The sequence below is a fragment of the Globicephala melas genome, chromosome 10 (genome assembly GCF_963455315.2).
Source record: "Globicephala melas chromosome 10, mGloMel1.2, whole genome shotgun sequence".
NCBI lineage: Eukaryota > Metazoa > Chordata > Mammalia > Artiodactyla > Delphinidae > Globicephala > Globicephala melas.
The window spans coordinates 32579643-32603247 of record NC_083323.1 but is presented as its reverse complement, the minus strand read 5'-3'; positions in this window follow the sequence as shown (position 1 = coordinate 32603247).

Here is a 23605-nt window from a genome sequence, read left to right as displayed (position 1 = left end):
TTTTTTATCCTCCGCCCCTGCCAACATCATGAGAGGATCTTTCTTGACTCTTTACCTTGAGAGCTTAGGTGGGAACCTGGAGGTAAAAACCACAAAAGTTGCCTCTTATCACAAAGCTGTAGTTTCCAGGAATTTCTCACTCTTAAGCTAGTTTATACTCACCCTCCGATATTTCATAAAAATAACCATTTAAATGTACCTAACAGTTTATGGCTCCAGTTGTTTGTGCTACAGGCAAGCAGATCTCAGTTGTGAGTTTCTGTATTTGTCTGCCTATCCAGACTTTAGTGTGGTGATTTGCCCTGAAACTTTAGTCTCAGATGAGCTGTGTAAAGTCACTGATTTTTAGTTTGTTCACCTTTTCCTTGTAAGGATGGGAGTGACAACTTGAAAACTCTTTACGTGTTAGAGTTTAAACCAGAATTTCCTCTTTTACTTTTTTTTTTTTTTTGGTTTATTTATTTATTTATTTTTTTAACATCTTTATTGGGGTATAATTGCTTTACAATGGCGTGTTAGTTTCTGCTTTATAACAAAGTGAATCAGTCATACATAAACATATGTTCCCATATGTCTTCCCTCTTGCGTCTCCCTCCCTCCCACCCTCCCTATCCCACCCCTCCATCCTCTTTTACTTTTAAAAGCCAAACCTCTTCATATGGTTGTCTCCAGATATTATGTCAAGTTTTTACTTCATGTTTGCTTTCTTTTAACATTTTTTATGAAAAAAATATACAAATATCACAGTACCATGATTCCATGAAATTATCATTTAGCTTCAACAATTATGAAACATACAAGAGGAACTTATGTGATATATTTTTATATAAGATAGAAGATAGAATGTAAATTACAAATACTTACTGAGATTGTGTCAAATACTTGAGAATCTAACTTGAAGAGGCTACCACTGACCAAAGATAGGGCAATATGTGAATATCACAAAGGATAATTACTACAATTGATTAAAACACTTCACTCTCATTTAAATCCATGAGGTCGTAAAAATTAAATAGATATAAAATAATGATAGTGAATAAACTCATTTTTTAAACTAGTAAAAAAAAGAAAAAGTTTGAACCATTCATGTGTATTTCTTAATAGTTATTACCAAATCTGAAATAAGAAAATTTTTCATTTTTAAAAAATATTTCACTTTGACATAAGAAGAAATGACAAGAGTAAAATAGTAGTGGCTACTAACGTTAGGAAAAAAACAATGGCATCCAGGCATTCTGTCCTTCTTGATGGAAGATTGTAAATTCCCCTATGAAGTAGTCTTGCCAAAAACATATAACCTGAAACTAATGCTCTGTAGATGCTATTATAAGTATAGGAAATACGAAGCACAGAGGAACGTGTTGCTGTACACTGTGAGAATATAATTGGCAAATCCCAGACTGTAGAAAACAGTACAGGCCAAATAATCCAGTTGCTTCAACCACAATATTAACAACAAAAATGCAATGAATTAACATACTTAACAAAATATAATGAACAATGAGAGAATGCTAAAAGATTGTTTTTTGAGCTCTGTTTTTATAAGACAAAAATTAGAATATATTTAATGGCTTATGTTTTATCTTTGTTATTATTATTGTCTTTCCGAGTAGTTTTGAGGCCCTATGAATATGCCTATTCAAGTCTTTGTTGTACAATTTTAATTCTCTAAAACTAGTCAGAAGTATCAGAAAATAATACCAAAGTCATATCCAAAATTGTGAGAGAAGTATGCCACATAATACAATTTGAAAAATTATAACAAGAGAGTATTTAGAAAATTATAGTCTAATATAATTTATACAATAGTGATAGTATTTGCTATAAAAGAAAAAAACCTTGAAACATAAAAGCATAATTAGATTACCGCTTGTGTCATTTTCAATTCCATACCTGCATTATGTTTAGATAATCTCCAAACCATAAAAGTAAATGCCCTTACATCTTTGGTATAGTCAATATGAATATAGAAAGCATTTAATACAGCTATAGAAAATTTTAATAAAATATATGATGAGGAAGAAGATGATCATTATTATTATTTGCTTTCTGAGGTAATTTCAAGGACATGAAATTTAAAAAACAACTTGAAAAACTTAAACTTCTCACGATAACCTATTATACCAAAAAATATTTCTCTTCATTTCAAGTTGTGGTGTCAGGTAAGGAAATCAAAAAACTAAGATATATTAATTTCCTCAGTTTTATACTATAAACTTTATATACTTCCATCATTAAATTTTTATGTTAAAAAATTTTTAATATTGGAAGCACTAAGAGGAGGCAAATTACTTTTATGGGAAAGGTAGATTCTCTGAGCTTTTCTTCCCATCCATGGCCTAAAGCTAATTTTCTGAAATAACCCAAGGGAGAGAAACACATTTTTCAAAGTGTTGAGTTCTGGGGGAAAACATTTTGATTATCATGTTTGATTATATTAACATGAAAAAAGTGTCTTTGTCTATTTTAGTTTTAGTCCAAAAAGTTCATCTTTCTCTAGTTATGCCCCCAATACAAAATTTCATTTATGGTTTATAACTGTGTCAGTCAGCTATTGTCACAATACTATTGCATAAAATCCACTCCAAAACAAAGATTCATATATCAATAAGCCTCTGTTCCTATATTCATGGTTCTGAATGCAGCTGCATGTTAGCACATTTAAGCTGGGCTCAGGTCAATAGGGCTTGGCTTTTTCCCTACAAGTTTAGCTAAAGTAGACTTTGCATGTATAAATACTAACTGAAGGAAAACCAGTAGAGCAAGAAAGAAAGCCTATTCGTGTAAGCATATTTTAACCCCTTACTCTGTTATGCATATTATTATCCAGTTGGCCAAAACAAGTTACATGGCATGGGACATAGATGCTGAGAGGGATTAAGAATATCAAAAGTTAAATCTACCATTGTCTACTCTCTTAGTCATAATTTATGATCCTTCCACACACAAAATTCGCTCACCTGCTCCTCAAGATTTACTAATTGTTGCTCAGGATCTCACAGTCTACATCAGGTCTGGAATCAGTTATTTTTATATGGAGACCTATTAACTAAAAAGACAAGTTATTCTCCACCTGCATATCCTACATATGATTGTGGAATAGTGACAGAGAAGCTGCAATAAACACTCTCATATGAAAAAAGGAGAAATGGGAGATAGACTAGAGCCACTGATCTCTAGGAATTCTGAAATCCTGCTGGACAAACATTATCATGTACTCCGAATCATGGGGTAGAAAATTTTCTTGACGAAACCCCAGCTCCACTTCCTGGAAGAGGCTCTTCTCTATGAATCTTTCCATTTGCCTGTTTGGCATTTTCTATTATTCTCTGCCTATAGTTAAGTGGAGGACCAGAGCTTTTGGTTTGTTTTGCTTGTTTTTAATATTGTGGACAAACAGGTGACATTCTCACAAATATAGATCTCTCAAAATTTTGGGATTTTTTTTAATAGATTCAATTCCAGTCAACTATAGGTGCCAAAGCCTCGCCCACATATCTTTTAGAGGTATTACTCTTACCATGCTTTTGTGGGACTATATGCTTCACCTTATTAGGAGTCTGTTTACCCAGCTATAAGCATCTAGTAAGTTCCACCCTACTTATATCAGAAGTCTTAATAAATGGTGGAGCTGCCAAGCCCTTGGTTTTGTTTACTTTTATCTACAGGAAGTATTTTAAGGATGCATAATTTTTGGACTTTGCCCCAAGGCTGTATTTTAAGTTTTGAATTATTATTGGCTGGAGAGACCAAAGATAAAAAGAAGTTTTATGATTTTATTTTCAAATCCATCATGGGTCAGTATTTCTAGCTTCTTCATAATCCTTCTTAATTCTATTTGTAAATTAGCCTATTCCTTTTTAAATCCCTTATAATAGTTTTCATAGCTCCTGCTCTCCAGCCCCAAAGCCCATGCCATATACCTTAGGTTTTTGTTATGGCTACTACTTCTAGGTTCCAATGTCTTGATCCATCAGCTACTGACTCAATAATGGTTAGTAACAATCCTCTCCAAACCTCAGTTACATAAAACAACAATAAGAATTTATTCCCACATTCATGGGTCTCTAATTCTGTTGTAAATCTGCTAATCAAGGCAAGGCTTGACAGAGTGGCTCTTCTTCAAACTGTAGGTCTAAATGGGCTGAGCTTTTGACTACGTTGGGCTCAGGTAGGCCCCACAGTATTCATTCTGAGTCTGAGGGTAAAATGGTTCTTAGCTACTTTAGAGAAGCTCTTCTCATGGCAGAGTCAGAAATGATAGGCCCAAGCTTATCTACTCAGACACACTTAAAGTTCCTCTGGCATCATATCTGATAACATCCTCTTAGTGAAAACAATTCCTATGATAAAATGTGTGGCTACAGGGAGGCATGCATAATTGGGAACCATAATGCAATTGGCCACTGTAATATAATTAAATTTATGGTAACTGTTTACTCTAATTGGCATGTCTGTATTAATTTAGTTCACAAAGAAATAATGGACTACCTTGGCAATAATAAAACTTAGTTAAAAAAAATCTGTACTCAAGGCCTCAAATACACAAATTTGTTATCATTAAAGCATCAGAAATAATTTACTTACAAATTTACCAGTGGAAATATTATATTCTCACTTATGTAAACTCTTTAACTGTGAACACTAACTTAACTCAATTTGTTCCTAATACATATGCAAAAATAGAATCTCAACATCAATGCTACCTAAAGAGATAGATATAGCACAGATTTAAAATAGATTTACTAACTGATATAAACCTTAATTTGGAACTGGTTTTCCCCTTGGGCACTCTTTTGAGTAAGGTCAGTGAAGAAATAAATTCTCTTACTTTACTTAACAGTCCTTTTCCCGTTCACATTTTTTTAAACATCTTTATTGGAGTATAATTGCTTTAAAATAGTTGTGTTAGTTTCTGTAGTTTCTGCTTTATAACAAAGTTAATCAGCTATACATATACATATATCCCCATAGCTCCTCCCTCTTGCATCTCCCTCCCACCCTCCTTATCCCACCCCTCTAGGTGGACACAAAGCACCGAGCTGATCTTCCTGTGCTATGTGGATGATTCCCACTAGCTATCTATTTTACATTTGGTAGTGTATATATGTCCCTGACACTCTCTAACTTTGTCCTAGCTTACCCCTCGCACTCCCCATGTCCGAAAGTCCATTCTCCACCTTTGTGTCTTTATTCCTGTCCTGCCCCTAGGTTCTTCAGAAACTTTTTCTTTTCTTTTTTCTTTTTTAGATTCCATATATATGTGTTAGCATATGGTATTTGTCTTTGCTTTCTGACTCCCTTCACTCTGTATGACAGTCTCTAGGTCCATCCACCTCACTACAAAAAACTCCATTTCGTTTCTTTTTATGGCTGAGTAATATTCCATTGTATATATGTGCCACATCTTCTTTGTCCATTCATCTGTCAGTGGACACTTAGGTTGCTTCCATGTCCTGGCTATGGTAAATAGAGCTGCAATGAATATTGTGGTACATGACTCTTTGAATTATGGTTTTCTTAGTGTATATATGCAGTAGTGGGATTGCTGGGTTGTATGGTAGTTCTATTTTTAATTTTTTAAGGAACCTTCATACTGTTCTCCATAATGGCTGTATCAATTTACATTCCCACCAACAGTGTAAGAGGGTTCCCTTTTCTCCACAACCTCTCCAGCATTTATTGTTTGTAGATATTTTGATGATGGCCATTCTGACAGGTGTGAGGTGATACCCCATTGTAGTTTTGATTTGCATTTCTCTAATGATTAGTGATGTTGAGTATCCTTTCATATGTTTATTGGCAATCTGTATATCTTCTTGGAGAAATGTCTGTTTGGGTCTTCTGCCCATTTTTGGATTGGGTTGTTTGTTTTTCTGATATTGAGCTGCATGAGCTGCTTGTAAATCTTGCAGATTAATCCTTTGTCAGTTGCTTCATTTGCAAATATTTTCTCCCATTCTAAGGGTTGTCTTTTCATATTATTTTTGGTTTCCTTTGCTTGCAAAAGCTTTTAAGTTTCATTAGGTCCCATTTGTTTATTTTTGTTTTTACTCTCATTACTCTAGGAGGTGATTCAACAAAGATCTTGCTGCAGTTTATGTCAAAGAGTGTTTACCTCTAAGAGTTTTATACTGTCTGGCTTTACATTTAGGTCTCTAATCCATTTTGAGTTTATTTTTGTGTATGGTGTTAGGAAGTGTTCTAATTTCATTCTTTTACATGTAGCAGTCCAGTTTTCCCGGCACCACCTATTGAAAAGGGCATCTTTGCTCCATTGTATATTCTGGCCTCCTTTGTCATAGATTAGGTAACCATCGGTGCGTGAGTTTATCTCTGGGCTCTGTATCCTGTTGCATTGATCTATATTTCTAGTTTTGTGCCAGTACCATACTGCCTTGATTAATGTAGCCCTGTAGTATAATCTGAAGTCAGGGAGCCTGATTCCTCCAGCTCCATTTTTTTTTTTTTCCCCCTCACGATTGCTTTTTGCTATTTGAGGTCTTTTTTGTTTACATACAAATTGTAAAATGTTTTATTCTAGTTCTATGAAAAATGCCATTGGTAATTTGATTTGGATTACATTGAATCTGTAGATTGCTTTGGGTAGTATAGTCATTTTTACAATATTGATTCTTCCAATCCAGGAACATGGTATATCTCTCCATCTGTTTGATTTCTTTCATCAGTATCGTATAGTTTTCTGCGTACAGGTCTTTTGCCTCCTTAGGTAGGTTTATTCCTAGGTATATTATTCTTTTTGTTGCAATGGTAAATGGGATTGTTTCCTTAATTTCTCTTTCTGATCTTTCATTGTTAGTGCATAGGAATGCAAGAGATTTCTGTGTATCAATTTTGTATCCTTCGACTTTACTAAATTCATTGATTAGCTCTACTAGTTTTCTGGTGGCATCCTTAGGATTTTCTACATATAGTATCATGTCATCTGCAAACAGTGACAGTTTTACTTCTTGTTTGCCAATTTAGATTCCTTTTATTTCTTTTTATTCTCTGATTGCCATGGCTAGGAGTTCCAAAGCTATTTTGAATAATAGTGGTGAGAGTGGGCACCCTTGTCTTGTTCCTGATTTTAGAGGAAATGGTTTCAGTTTTTCATCATTGAAAATAATGTGTGCTATGGGTTTTTCATTAATGGCCTTTATTATGTTGAGTAGGTTCCCTCTGTGCCCACTTTCTGGAGAGTTTTTATCATAAATGGATGTTGAATTTTGTCAAAAGCTTTTTCTGCATCTATTGAGATTATCATGTGGTTTTTATTCTTCAATTTATTAATATGGTGTATCACACTGATTGATTTGCCTATATTGAAAAATCCTTGCATTGCTGGGATAAACCCCACTTCATCGTGGTGTATGATCCTTTTAATGTGCTGTTGGATTCTGCTTGCTAGTATTTTGCTGAGGATTTTTGCATCTATGTTCATCAGTGATATTGGTCTGTAATTTTCTTTTTTTGTGATATCTTTGTCTGGTTTTGGTATCAGGGTGATGGTTGCCTCATAGAACAAGTTTGGGAGTGTTCCTCCCTCTGCTATATTTTGGAAGAGTTTGAGAAGGATAGGTGTTAGCTCTTCTCTGAATGTTTGATGGAATTCCCCTGTGAAGCCATCTGGTCCTGGGCTTTTGTTTGTTGGAAGATTTTTAATCACAGTTTCCATTTCAGTGCTTGTGATTGGTTGTTCATATTTTCTATTTCTTCCTGGTTCAGTGTCGGCAGGTTGTGCATTTCTAAGAATTTGTCCATTTCTTCCATGTTGTCCATTTTATTGGCATAGAGTTGCTTGTAGTAATCTCTCATGATCCTTTATATTTCTGCACTGTCAGTTGTTACTTCACCTTTTTCATTTCTAAATCTATTGATTTGAGTCTTCTCCCTTTTTTTTTTTTGATGACTCTGGCTAATGGTTTATCGATTTTGTTTATCTTCTCTAAGAACCAGCTTTTAGTTTTATTGATCTTTGCTATTGTTTTTTTTGTTGTTTCTATTTCATTTATTTCTGCTCTGATTAATATTCTCTGGGGCTGGGAATTCTCTGGTGTTCCAGCATCCTGGACTTCATGCGCCCACTCCAGAGGCTCAGGTCTGACCCCTGGCCTGGGTATGAAGCCCCGTAAAGCCACATGGCTCAGCAAAAAAGGAAAGAAAAGAAAAAGAAGGGTGGGAAGAAAACTAATGAAAAGAAACAGACAAAGCCCAAGACAAATAACTAAGACAAAAATAAGCAACACAGCAATAGCAACAATTAAAAACAAACCAAAGAAACAAACAAAACCCCAGACAAATGGTAAAAGCAAAACCAAATGAACAAAACAAAACAAAATACACACACAAAATAATAAAAACAGGAAACAAAACACAAGTGAACAAGCAAACAAAAGAATCACAAAATGAAATCAAACAACTAAAAACAAAACTAACAAAAACAAATAATAAAAAACAAAACAAAAGCAGAATGCAAACTGAAAGAAAAAGCAAAGAAAACAAAACAAACACATAAAATGATAAAATAATGATTAGAACAAATAGAACAAAGGAAAGATAAAAACAGGAAAAAACAGAACAACAAAAAAGTAATAAAGAAATAGAAATATAAAAAAAAATTAATATAATAATTTTTTAAGAAACTAAATAAAAACATATGATAATAAGAACAACAGAAAAAAACATTTTAAAAAATAGTAATAATTATATTTTCCTGGGGTCTCAGCTGTCAGCATCCTTGCCCCCACTATGAGTCACAGCCAACCTCCACCTCCACAGGAGGCACTCCAAAACTCTAGGTAGGTCTCTGGTCCCTCTGTGGGCACTGTGGAGGCAGCTCAGACCATGACCTGGCTCACCTCCCAAGTGTACTAGTCCTCAAAGTTTACAGCTGCCAGAACTAGACCAATTTCATTTGTGGGAACATTCATTGTCCATTCAGATATTCCATAGATGCAGGGTTTACCAAGCAGATTGCAGGGATTTAATCTACAGTTTGTTAAGCTGCACAGAAAGGTTTATTTCCTTTTCCTTAGTCGCCCCACCCCTGGGGCTCAGCTGTGCTTTTTGCTCCACCTCTGCGTGTGGACCACCCACAGGAGTCTGCTCCCAAGGCTGCCTTGGAGCACTCGGGGCTGCCCTGGTGAGGATGGGTGCAGAGGTGGTGTGACTGCCTGGGTTGCGGGACCCCAGTGGCAACAGGTTCACAGGAAAGCCAGTGGCCATGAGTGTGAGCGATACGGCCCTAGTGGGAGCCTTTCCTAGCACCTGGCGGCAGGCGTGAAAGGGCTTTTCCTAGTGCCTGAGGGGGCAGGAGGCTGGCGTGTGGGGAGAGAGACACTGCAATGGCTGTGCATCACTCAACAGTAGCACCTTGCTTCTATGTCAGTCTGGGTTTCCTCCACAAGCATTCCTCATTTCGGATTTCCTCCCTCCCATCCCCTCAGTTTATCTCCTTGCAGCCCACAGCAGTCCTCCTCCCAGCTTTGCTCTCCAGTCCCCATGTTCCAGCTTTCAGCCCCTGTGTCCACTGGAGGACACATGTCCCAGTCTGGGGTGCACAGGCCTGTGGCACAGACCATCTGTGTAGGTCTTACTCTGTCCTGTCTGCCACAGACTGGCCATTTCACCCTCCTCTGACAGCCTCAGATGCCCCCCTTCTGTTCCAACTGATTTCCCCATCAGTGAAGGGGCTCCCCCTGATGCGGGAGTCTCTCCTCTGCTTCAGCTCTCCCCCAGGGGCACATATCTCTTTCTGCTTCCTCTCCTCTTCTTTTTCCCTTCTTTCTTTCATCGTATCCGTTTATGTGGAGATCTTTCCTGTCCTTTCCGGTGTCCAGCGTCTTCTGCTAGTGTTCAGCCAGTGTTCTGTGAGAATTGTTCCATCTGTAGATGTATTCTTGATGTGTCTGTGGAGAGAGACGAACTCCACATCCTCCTGCTCCTCCATCTTGGTCAAGAAGACAGTTTGCTCATTTCTAAGCTCCATTTCCTCCATGGAACATATCGCCTAAGACTTGTTAGATATCAGTTCCGGTTTAAAGCACTGCTACTAATATTCCAGAAGGAGACTGTCCCTTTGGGAAATGTGTGCAAACATTCTAGCTATTTTAAAATGATGTTTTGGACTCTAATGGTAGCCTCAGTGCCTGTGAATTAGTGAAAAACATTTTTCTGCCTCTCTGTCACGTTAGTGTTTTCTGAATCATAACTCCAGGTGCCCCAGATAACAAGATGACTCATCTTTTCCACCATTACTGTTGTATGATATCCAAGGTGGCCAAAGTCAGTGCCAGCATTGTGATATTGACACTAATTACACAATGGAATAAATCTCATCCTGACTTTCGAGTCTTGAGTTTGTTCCATTGTAAACCTCTAAGACCAGGAAAAGTTCCTCCCCAGCATTCTGCTAGAAGTTCAGGGGTCCCTTGGGGTTTACACATGTCCTAAGAAGTAGTGGGAAGGCCACAACTATAGTAGTTAGATGGGTACTGAGAAGGATTCTGGTGAACTGGTGGGCATCCCTCTTGCAGGCAGAGTTGCGACTTTGGTGGAAAAGGAATGGAATTTCACTTTGAGGTAGGTGGCATGATAAACTGGCTGACAGTCAAGATAAAGAGTTGAGGGATGAGAGCTCCTAGTCAGATGTTCACTTGAGAGGACCTCTCCCCAATGTAACTCCTCAAAATATTTAGTTATTTGGAGTGGTGCTTGTCTTGGTCTACTTAGCCAGCACTTTCTAGAAATCCCCATCACCACTCTGCCCTTTGCAATTCTTCTAGCCTAAATTCTCCACATTCTACAGCCCACTTCATAAGCCATCATGGATACTTTTCCTCTCATTTTGCCATTTCTTCTTTATACATCTATAAACAAAGACTTCCTTTTTTTTTTTTTCCACTGTAGACTTTTGGGCAATAAAATAAAAAGATAAAAATTAACAAGTCAACCAACCAACAAACATTTAAAAAAATTTTTTCAAACATAAGGAATATTCAGTTTTCAGATGCATTCTGCACATAAAGAGGGTATGTGGAAGTGCTACTACGAAAATTTGAATCATTCCATAGCAGCAAGAAAAAATTAAAAAAGCAAAAATACTAGTTTTCACACTAGAATATATAATGTTCTGTTATAAATGCCTAGAATGTGATTGAGTTATTCTAATCCCAGCATTTCCACATTTGGCTCTCAAATTATTCTCAGGGGAAAAAAAAGGAATAAAAGCAAGGAAAGGAGAGAGGAGGAGGAGAGATATAGCAGGAATCTGTGACTGAGCAAAAAATAATACATTACATTGTGTATGGGCACTGTTGAACCAATCCAATGAATCTTAGGTCTTCTCATTCCTACAAAGAACACTAGCCTATACTTAGCAGGGACATAAATGCTACAATTAGGCATTTATGATTAAGTCAAGCTATACTACTCCCTAGTTTATATTTAACTTCAAATATTTCAATATAAAATCTCATGAAGAAAATCTAGGTACCTGGACCATGGTTAATAAATGAAATGTTGAGTGTGTTGCACAAAATAAAAAAGAAATACTTCTGTTTTTCTTAAAGCTTTCATAGAGGTCTGATGTAGCCAGTCCAACATCGGACTAACAGCTGACTGAAATAATGACTGTAAAATACTTATTTTGGAGCCTAGCATGATATGAGCATTTAAAATTTAACAAAGCAAGCATGTTTATACTGTGGAAAATAGACTAAAAAAATACCAAGAATAGCTCTGAAGAAAAAATTCATAGCATGCCCATATTAGGAGGCCAGATCATAGAAGGCAAGAATGATAGTTGCTTCTACTTTAGTCAACCCTGGAGAATTAAAACGACCAATTTAATGAATGTGCCCCTGGGCGTGTTTTAGCACAAGTTTAATAGGATTATCTTACTTCTCTAACTTTTTTGAGTATAGTGTCACTCTCCTAGAATCTTGGGACATAGTTCAGACATAGAGACTTCACATTCTCAAAATATATCTCCTTTCTTATTTCATTGTATCTAGGTACAGTGTTCTTTTTCTCAAAATTGTCTTCATTCCAATCACACACACTTATTTAGCAAATCTCTACTTATCCTTCAAAACACAATTCAATATTATCCTTGACAATGATCTCCTATCATGTGCTGATGGATTGTTTATTATGGCACTTACGCTCTTAACATTATTAGTTTACATGTATACCTCCTTCAGAATGTGGTTCTGAGGAAGTCAGATACTGTATTTCATTCATCACAATATCCCCAGATATTGTATTGCATATCACTCCACACTTGGCACATAGTTGACATAAAATACAAGTTTAAAAAATGAATGAAAACTTCATTTCACTGTAGCATAGAAACAGGTTCTGATATGAGTAGATTCATTTTATAGATGATGCTAAAGATAGAGAAATATAAAGTGAAGATGAAAAGGTAATAAATACAACTATAACATTGACAGAGTAGAGATCATACATCTGTACACATTTAAGTACATATTCCATTATATCCAGAGAATGGGGAGAGGGAAAGGATAGGAAACTATTAGAAGTAATAAAAGTGATAAAAATACAAGAAACCACAATGGTTCCCACCCTCGCAAAAAAAAAGGACTAAAGTAAATGATGAGTGCCCAAACTGTGGGAGGAACTACCATTTAACCAACAACACAAGTAAGGGGTGGTCCTTGTGACTACATTTCTGGTCCTGCTTTGAGTGTCTATACTTGGACCATGATTCCTAAGGCAACAAGGGTTAAAAGGTGCAGTATAGATACCTGCTACAACATGAATTAACCCATAAAACATTAGGCTAATTTAAAGAAGCCAGACACAGAAAGTCAAATATGGTGTGCTGACTGAAAGTAGATAAATGGTTGCTGGAGGAAGAGAGTGATAAAAGATGTTTTAAAATTAGATAGAGGTGATGGTTGCATGACTGTGAATTTAATTTTTTAAAGAAACACTTAATTGTATACTTTAAAAGGATTGTGTGATATATGTCAATTAAGCCATTATAAAAATTGAGGGAAAACAGTTTGGTGCATGATCAGACAATAGAAAGACTAGTTAAAATCAGGATTTGGGGGGAAAATACGTGGCATGTAGCATCCAGAGTTCTATGTCTTCTCATTAGTTTATGGTGCCCTCAACATTTTAAAGAAATTTTTTAAAATATCAAACACTTCAAGGAATAATACATCAAAAACCCTATGATCCCATAACGATAATATAAAAAAAAACTATTAGCAAATTGTCATAATTGTTTCAAGACTTTTAATATATAAAAGAAATAAAATATTTCACATTAATGTAAATGCCTTTTTTTTTTTTTTTTTTTGTAAATGCCTTTTCAACCAAGAGCCTGAGTCTGTATTTCTACTTTGTTGGAAACCAAAATTTTTAAAATTATTTTTAAATAATACACTTATTTGATTCTCTAATCTATATTTTTCTGATGTTTCATTGGGCCATAAAAAGCACAAATCAGCCACCAGTTATTAACATTAATATTTCAAACTGCCAGTTAAGGTGCATGGATTGCAAAGTATAAAAGTAATGCTCATTTTAAAAATTTGAAAATTAATAAAAGCATTGCTATCAATCTATATTAGGAGAGGCAATGACAGCCCTAAAAAAATAATAATAATAAAATAACTATATCTGTCACTTCAAGAATTTTAGAAAAACGTTTAAATTCTTTAGCAGAGTAATATGAATAATGAGAAACTCAACAGTATCTGTTGGGAAAATGACAAATACTTGATTTTTCTTCCATTCTCTTTCAGCTCTCTTAAAGTGTTAGTTTGGAATAAAAAGGGAAAAATATAGAAGAATTAGTTAAGTGAATAATATAAACCAAAATAAATTTTATTTTAATAGAGCAGTAATATTGAAACAATACTCTTTGGAGCAATTGTAACACAATTTCCTAAAACTCAAATTAATTTTAATTTTGAGCTCCCATCTTTCCAGGCTTCTGAGAAACATAACTTTAGTCATTTGTAAATATCTCCTAGTCTCTTAACAGACTAGAGCCAATCAAAGCATTGGGATTTTAGTAGTCCATAATAAGCCACCTCATATGAACCAGGTGAATATCCATGTAAAAACTATATTTTATAAAATTCAAAGTAATATCTATTTTGAACACTTACTCTACTGCATAACCTCAGTGTCTCAGGGTTCCACTGGCAGGCTGGTATCACAGTTCAGAGAGACATTTCAGAGAGCTGAGACATGGGCAAAGACCACTTGTTTACAGAAGATACCATTTAAACATCCCACAGTCAACATGAATGCTCAGATCCAGCACCTGTCTAAGGCCTCTGTTTCAAGTGACCACAGGGAAGACTCCACAAGACCACCTTTGGTTCTGTCTGGTGTTAAAAGATGCATCATTTCTCTTTGAACTCTTTCAATTCACTGGCATTGTGAAACTGCATCTCATCCAGGTGACTGTAGGATATTGCTGATTTCACTTATCACTTCTGTGAAGCATGCTTCAGTTTCTCTCATTCTCTTTTCACCCAACTTCTCACCTCATACCCTGCTTGCTCCATAGCTTCCTTGCTTTCTCCAAATCCAGATTGAGGAATTGTCTTCTAATCCAGGATTGAACCTACACTTGCTATGCCTGCTCATGGCGATGGATAGATGATAGATAGATAGATAGATAGATAATGTTGATACAGATATAGATATTTTTACTACTCAAGTGCCTCTTCCCAGGCACAAGTTTTGGCTTTTAGGGAAAAAAAAGGCAGGAAGAATCACAAGCTATTTTTGCTTTCTACCTTGTCACCGAAATTCTTGAATTTGGAAAATAAAAATGCTAATATAATACACTATAATGTAATATGATATGATATAGATAGAAATAAATAATAGATTAATGTCTCAAAATAGTGTCCTCACTAGGCTAAGGTATGTGAATGAAAACATTTTAGACATGTATTAGGCTGTTCTCAATTTGTATAAATTATGAGCTTCCAAGAACATTTAAGAAAGTGAATGCATAAACAAGGAAATTACATGTTTAATGAAGGATTTCTGTTTCTAAAAAACAAAACCTATTCTAATATCCATAATCAGGTTTTAACATTCAGGGTTTTTGAATTTGTGTTGTACACAATATATGTGTAATGTCTTACAAAATATTAAAATATAAGTATTAAATAAAATACTTTAAAAAGCACTTAAAGTTTTATTCTTTCATTTAACTTGAAATTTAATATATTGAAAAAAGCCTAGTTCAATATTAGGTTAGGAAATATTAGGAAGCTTAATTTGGTGATTTTTGCAAAGGATTAATCAGAGAAGTAAAAAATATTCACATAGAGGTTGTATTGATGACTTTGATGGGTTCTTAACATATTTCCTTAAATAAATTGTCAACACAAATTTAAAGACCAGATTTATTTTCTTTAAAAAGAGTCTGTTTGGTTTCAGCTCAGAGATGTAGAGAACTGAAAGAGAATTACCCTCATCCATACAACATTGATAAACCTGGAAAATGACACATTAGTTACCTTTCTTGAACCCATCACAGAACTAAATTTGCAGGGCAATTAAGTAATTTGAAACCTTGGGAAAGAGAGCCACCTGCAGCAAGAAACAAACCCTCTCATTTGCTTACTTGGAATGGATAAGAAATACCGGTTAAAAATTTTAAACAAATTACTAAGCCCACTGTGGCTGCAGACATGAGGGATTCACAACTTCTGCAGACCCTCCTTGAACTCAATCAGGAGATCACAGAAAAGAAATCTGAGAAAATCCAAGAAAGTTCTTTTCCTGGTACTGGTTGGGGAAATAGAACAGTGTTAACTGCTGAAACTTTGCCCAGATCCCACCTCCTCTATCTCCCAATCAAAGTAAAAGATTTCATCTGCAGAGAGAAAACAAAATCTGCTGCCTTAAGGCACTGGTGGAAATTCACTGCAGCGGATGGAAGACAAGACATTATACCAATTTTTATATCAATTTTAAACATACCTTCCAGAAATAAACATACCTTCCAGAAATTCTCAACTCACTCTATAAAGCCATTATTTCCCTAATACCAAAACCAGACAGAACCATTAAAACAAAAGGAAACTACAGACCAATTTGCCCTATGAAAACAGATGCAAAAATCCTCACCAAAATATTAACATACTACATTCAGTAACATATACAAGGGATAATACATCACCACCAAGGAGGATTCATCCCAGGAATGCAAAATGGGTTCATCATTAAAAAAATTAATGTATGGGCTTCCCTGGTGGTGTAGTGGTTGAGAGTCCACCTGCCGATGCAGGGGACACAGGTTCGTGCCCTGGTCCGGGAAGATCCCACATGCCGTGGAGCGGCTGGGCCCGTGACCTATGGCCGCTGAGCCTGCGTGTCCGGAGCCTGTGCTCCCCAATGGGAGAGGCCACAAGAGTGAGAGACCCGCGTACCGCAAAAAAAAAAATTTAAAAAGGCAAAATTGTGTTTGGGCTTCCCTGGTGGCGCAGTGGTTGAGAGTCCGCCTGCCGATGCAGGGGACACGGGTTTGTGCCCCGGTCCTGGAAGATCCCACATGCCATGGAGCGGCTAGGCCTGTGAGCCATGGCCGCTGAGCCTGCGCGTCCGGAACCTGTGCTCCGCAACGGGAGAGGCCACAACAATGAGAGGCCCTCGTATCGCAAAAATAATAATAATAATAATGTATTTATTTTTTATTGAATAATAGTGGCAAGAGTGGACACCCTTGTCTTGTTCCTGATCTTAGAGGAAATGCTTTCAGTTTTTCAACATTGAGAATAATGTTTGCTGTGGGTTTTTCATATATGGCATTTACTATGTTGAGGTAGGTTCCCTCTATGCCCAATTTCTGGAGAGTTTTTATCATAAATGGGTGCTGAATGCTGGAGAGGGTGTAGAGAGAAGGGAGCCCTCTTGCACTGTTGGTGGGAATGTAAATTGATACAGCCACTGTGGAGAACAGTATGGAGGATCCTTAAAAAACTGAAAATAGAATTACCATAGGATCCAGCAGTCCCACTACTGGGCATATACCCTGAGAAAACAATAATTCAGTAAGAGACATATACCACAATGTTCATTGCAGCACTATTTACAATAGCCAGGACATGGAAGCAACCTCAGTGTCCATCGACAGATGAATGGGTAAAGAAGATGTGGCACATATATACAACGGAATATTACTCAGCCATAAAAAGAAACGAAATTGAGTTATTTGTAGTGAGGTGGATGGACCTACAGTCTGTCATACAGAGTGAAGTAAGTCAGAAAGAGAAAGACAAATATCATATATTAACTCATATATGTGGAATCTAAAAAAGTGGTATAGATGATCTTATTTGCAAAGCAGAAATACAGAACAAACGTATGGAAACCAAAGGGGGAAAGGGAGGGTGGGATGAATTGGGAGATTGGAATTAACATATACACACTATTGATACTCTATATAAAATAGATAACTAATGAGAACCTACTGTATAGCTCAGGGAACTCTACTCAATGCTCTGTGGTGGCCCAAATGGGAAGGAAATCCAAAAAAAGAGGGGATATATGTATATGTATAGCCGATTCACTTCGCTGTACAGTAGAAACTAACCCAACATTGTAAAGTAACTATACTCAAATAAAAATTAATTTTAAAAAATCAATGTAAGTCTCCATACTAATAAAGAAGCATGTCATATGATCAGCTCAATTAATGAGGAAAAAGCATTTGTAAAAATTCCACACTCATTCATGACAAATATTCTTAGCAAACAATGAAGAGAATAACTTTAACATAATAAAGAACATACTTTTTCCCTAAGTTCAGGAGGAAGGCAAGAATTTTCACCGTTACCACTGCTTGTTCAACATCGAACTGGAAGTTCAAGCCAGCGCAATGAGGAAAAAAACAAAAGAAAAAAATACAGATTGTAAAGAAAAAATTAAATCTATACACAAATCTGTTTTTAATATATAAAAATCCCAAAGTATCTAGAAAAGTTAGTGCATTTAAATGTGTTAATCTAGGCTATGAGGCCAAGATACAAATCAGTAGTATAGCCATAGTCCAATACAGATAGTAATAGCATGTTTTGATGTCTAGACTGTCTAGTGCCTGCTATGGCTCTCTTTTTTGGGGAATTTATTAAGTTATTGAGTTTATTTTTCCATAGGAGCTTCATTACTAATATTTATTGTTATAGAAAAATCCAAAAATAAGTTGTTGACAATTGTATTGGGGTTAATTTACATACAAAAGTACATTAATCAGTGAAGCAAGAGATTTTTGCAGAGATTGTGCTGATTTTGATAGATTCTTGTATTTTCTTAAGTAAATTATATTTTTGTATTCAAATTGTTTCTGCGTTGAGATATATCTATATCAGAAATGATTAGATGCATCAGAACAGTAAATTAATCAGATACATCTCTACATCTTTAAGATGTTCAGTAAACTTATCTGTGAACAAAGGATGACTTTTCATTTGTTCAAGTATACTCATAAGCCTTTCAGTAATCTTTTTCTCTTACAGACATGGTATATTTTTAAAATACTAATTGCTTGGCATCACATATTTTTATTGCTCTTTAAAATGGGGTTTTCTCTTTTATTTATATCTTGGAAACTATTTGTGTGTATGAAGGAAGTAGGAATGAGTAGAAGCAGCAGCTGCACTGTGATGCAGACCTGACAAAGCCTCTACCTCGTGGGGAGCTCTGCAGGTCTGCCTAGGATATTACCTCAGGACAGGTGATTCTCTGCAGCTGAGGCAGATCCTCATGGTGAGGGGAGCTCAAGCATACCTCATGAGTGCACTCGCCACAGCTGGGCCACAAGTCCACCTCTGAAAAGGGATTTGAGTAGGGCATTTCTCTACCACAGCTGGGAATCATGATTTGACTTTCCACGTTCCACGTTCCACGTTCCACGTTCCACAAGAAAGCTAAGGGCAGGAACAGGACAGAGCTAATAAAAGAGCCGTGAGGAAACACAAACCAGCAGAGGATGGAGAGTCTGAAACGTAGAGTGAGGAGACAAGAAGTTTTGGAGCTTTTTTGAGGTAAGTTTTCGAGTTTTGTCAAAAATTTAAAGGTACATGGCAATTTAAAGTAAAGGTACGTGGTATTTTAATCAATATTGAAAAATATTGATTTCTTTGGCAAATGATTTATTTATTTTGCAAATTTTGACTGCATTTTAAAATGCAAAATGATGTTAGAGTGGAATACGGGTTGGAATGAAAATAGTTTTTTTAAGTAAATTTTCAAGAAAATTGAGTATATTAAAATATTAGGAAAAAGATCCAGAGTAAAGGAATATGTTAAAGATACAGAGAAAAAGGAATTGATAATGAGAAAACGTCAAAGAGCCGCAAGCTAGATATGGAATAATTATTTTTGAGAATATTTAGGGACATTTTATCTAGTGTGACTGTAGAAAAAGATAAAAATGACTGTGTGTCAAGTAAGTTCATGGTGTTTGTGGCAATAGCTTAATGAAATATTTATTGTGTTAAAAAGTTGAAGTCATTTACTGAAAATGAGGAAGAAATTGAAGGTTAAATTTAAAGAACTTAGGGAAGCCCACCTCTGAGTTAGAGCTGTGAAGATTGAGAGAGAAGGCTCAGAAAGGAAATAACAAGATTTCTGGGCTGTATTGAAAGCCCATTTAAGCTTGGAACCACAAATGTAAAACATCCGTGTACAGCTGTGTTATCCAGTACGGTAGCTGGCAGCCATATATGTCTATTAGATTTAAATTTAAATAAAATAATTCAGTTCCTTAGGTGCACTAATCACATATCTACTGCTTAAGAGTGACTAGTGTGTACTCTACTGGACAGCACAGATACAGGACATTTCCAACACTGCCAAAAATTCTGCTGATCAGTCTAGACTAGAGAGAGAGTTGGGTAAATTGTCTGCAGTGCTGTTTAGCAGCCTAGGAGCAACAGCTGAGACTGAATACTTTTAAGTGGCTCCAGGCCTGCCATTATGCTTACCTGGGCAGAACAGGAGACTGATACTAAATCAAAAGAAAACAAACATGTGTCTTATAAAGCCTAGACTGCATATAAAAAGATGAGAATTGGAAAGCATTGATGCATTAGCAACACTCAGAGATGCCAAGGACTTTGGCATTTGATCAGGCTGAATAACAGAGTAAAAAAACTAGGAAGATCGTGCTCAGAGTGAGGAAACTTTAAGATTTCACACGTGGAATTGTTCTTGGTGAGGACAAAGCTCAGGGTATGCTGGAAGTGGAATAGATTTGTAGGTTCATTGGGGTTCAGAGAGTCAAGAAAACATAGTAAAGGACAAAAACTAATTTGGATGCTGAGGTCACATAAGATTATTGGTTTGTAATATGTAGGAAAACAGTCTGATAAATATAGAAATGAAGAATAATAGGAGTAATACAGTCAAGTGACAAATGACCCTTAAAGAAATAGGCATGGAGAAACCTGTGGGCTTGGAAACTAACTTTAGATTAGGCTTATGAACCAACCACATTGGTTATATTTTAGTCTATCATTGTCATATTATTTTCCCTACATATGAATGGGAAGGCAGCAAAGTAAACCAGAAAATCATGAGCTATAGAGATAAATAAACCTGGCTTCAAATCTCAGCTCTATATCATTTGCCTGACATTTAATTTGTAGTAACATTATATAACTTCATTAAATGTACTTTCTTCCGCCTTGAAATGGAAATTGTAATACGTATCTTCAAGAGCATCATGTGGATTCAATAAAATGATGCACTGACTGGCCCATCTCCTACTTAGCCCTCTTCTTTTTCACACTGTGCTCCAGCCACACACTTGATTTCAATTCCTTGAATGCACTATATTCATTTTTACCATCGCCTTTGCATTTCTGTATCAACTAGGGTTCCATCAGGGAAACAGAATCAGGAGGATAAATATATAAATATATATTTTATTGCAAAGAATTAGTTTACAGGACTGTGAGGGCTGGCTAAGCAAATCCAAAATCTGTAGGACAGGTCATCAGGGAGGTCGGGCTGGAAACTCTTGTGCATGTGCTGAAGCTATAGTTCACAGGTGGAGTTTCTTCCTAGCAAAAAGAACTTCAGTTCTGATCTGAAGTTCTTTCAACTACTTGGATCAGGCCCACCCAGAAAATTGAGGATATTCTCCTTAAAGTCAGCTGATAGTAGATGTTAATCACATGTACTAAATAACTTCACCGCAAGACTTAGATTAGTGATTGATCAAATAACTGGTGTTTGATTGAGTAGCCTGACACAAAAACTGACCATCACAACTCTTTAACCCAATGCCTGGAACATTTTGCCTCCTTCTTCATGTACCTAAAGACTGCAGACCTAGGTAGATCTTTTCTGACTGCCCTATATAATATACTTGTCCACTTATTATAAATCTCAGCAACCATGTTTATTTCCTTTATATTTGTGACTGTTTTGTCTATTTGTTTTATTTCCTGTCTCCTACACTTGCCTTAAGGATAGGGATTATGCCTCTCCAGTTCACTACTATATCTCACACATGTCACACTGAACTTGGCACATAGTACATAGTAGAAGCCCAATGAATATTGAATAACTTAAAATGTCTGGAAAATAATAAGCATTCAGATAAGTTTCCAACTTTCTTCATGGGTCAGACTTCATTGTATGATTAATGAATAAGTTAATGGATTATTTTTCTTTTTCTGCTCTGTCTTAAACTATTTATAGGTTTCCTTACTCTTTACGCACTATATACACACGTATCCCTAACATCCCTTGCCTCCCAATATGTGTATGAAGGCAGTTTACTTGAAAAATTAAACTATTTCATGTCATGTTATAAAATGTGATGCATTATGTTTTAAAATTTTGATCATTTATAAATCGACAATCTATTCATTCCATAAATGTGAATAGGTTTTTGCAGTTTTTAATGTACAGTATATTTGTTCATTTTCCTTTCTTGCTTGCCTATCCCCATTAGCCTCTTCACTTTTTCTCTATCAATATCACCACTCTGTCTACTTCTTTTCACTCCTGGAATGTGTTTTTAATATATTTACCCATGTTTCTGTAATTATAAGCAAACAATATAGGATTACATCATATTAAATGCTGTCTTGTTTTCTCAATAAAACCTTATAGAATCAATCTATAGTAGTTCTATAGTATAGAACTAGTATAGTTCTAATTTAACCTTTTTCATAGCCACATGAGAATATATGGTACAGATGTACCATCTTTTTTTTTTTTTTTTAGCATTTTCTCTATTTATAAGCATGCATTCTATCTCCATATCTTAGCCCTACTATCCATTTTTCAAAACACATCCTGGAAACTTTCATTACTTCTTTTTCGATGGGATATAACCAGGAGAATGACTGAGAGTAGCTTTCCAAACAAGCTGTATAAATCACATTTCTACCAACAATGACGTGTAAATTCTTGCCACAAAGAGATCATATAGCTTTAAAAATTTTTTTAAGTCTGATTGATGTAAATTGATCATTTTATTTTACTTTGAATATTTGGATTTGTGTAGCAGTTCTCTTCCTACCATTTAATATTTAATTGTCCAGTTGTAAACATAGGTAAGTCTAAATGTTTTTCACTGAAAAGATGCTTTTTTTTTTTTTTTTTTTTGCCGTAAGCGGGCCTCTCACTGTTGTGATCTCTCCCGTTGCGGAGCACAGGCTCCGGACGCGGAGGCTCAGCGGCCATGCGGCATGTGGGATCTTCCCGGACTGGGGCACGAACCCGTGTCCCCTGCATGAGCAGGCGGACTCTCAACCACTGCGCCACCAGGGAAGCCCTGAAAAGATGCTTTTAAGACCATACTTCTTAATTTATCTTTAAGGATTATGCATGTCCTTTTGGTTATTGGTGTGTCTCATCTAAGACTGTGGTGATTGAATTTGTCACATCCCTTAAAGAGTACTCTGAGCCCACATTTGGCATGTGTGCTAGGAAAACTGGGTGATTACATAATTTTTTAAACGTTTTTTCTGAAGACATAAAAAGTAAAGTTTACTTGAAAATTAGACTGCTTTACATTATGTCATATTATGAAACATACTATGTTATGTTTAAAACTTGAGTCATTTTGAAGTCAACAATGCTTCTAAGCAAAACAATAAATATCACATTTATTCATAAAATAGAAATATTTCAAAGATTGATAGAAGCCAAAACTTTTTTTTAAGTGACAGAATATAACTGAAGTTTTCTGCTTATTTCTACTTCTTTTGGCAGAAGTATATATGTACTAAAATTGATCTTTTTAGTATTAGTAAATATATATATTGTAGAAATAAATTACAGGAGCACTTGTTTGCTTTAAAAATACATGTGTGCTGAAAAAATTTTAAAGATCTAAGCATATTTCTCAGTTCTGAATATAACAATGGATCAGTTTCATTAGGAGATATGAGACTTATACCTATGCTTGAGTATTCATTTCTAATACTAAATGCTTTTCTTTTTTTACTAAATTATCAGAAACTGTAACTAGGACACACAGCTATGCTGTAAGGTTACATCTAAGGACACATTTTTGATGTTAAATAAGATAATTTTGTCTTCATTTAAAATATAAGGTATATGCAAAATGTAA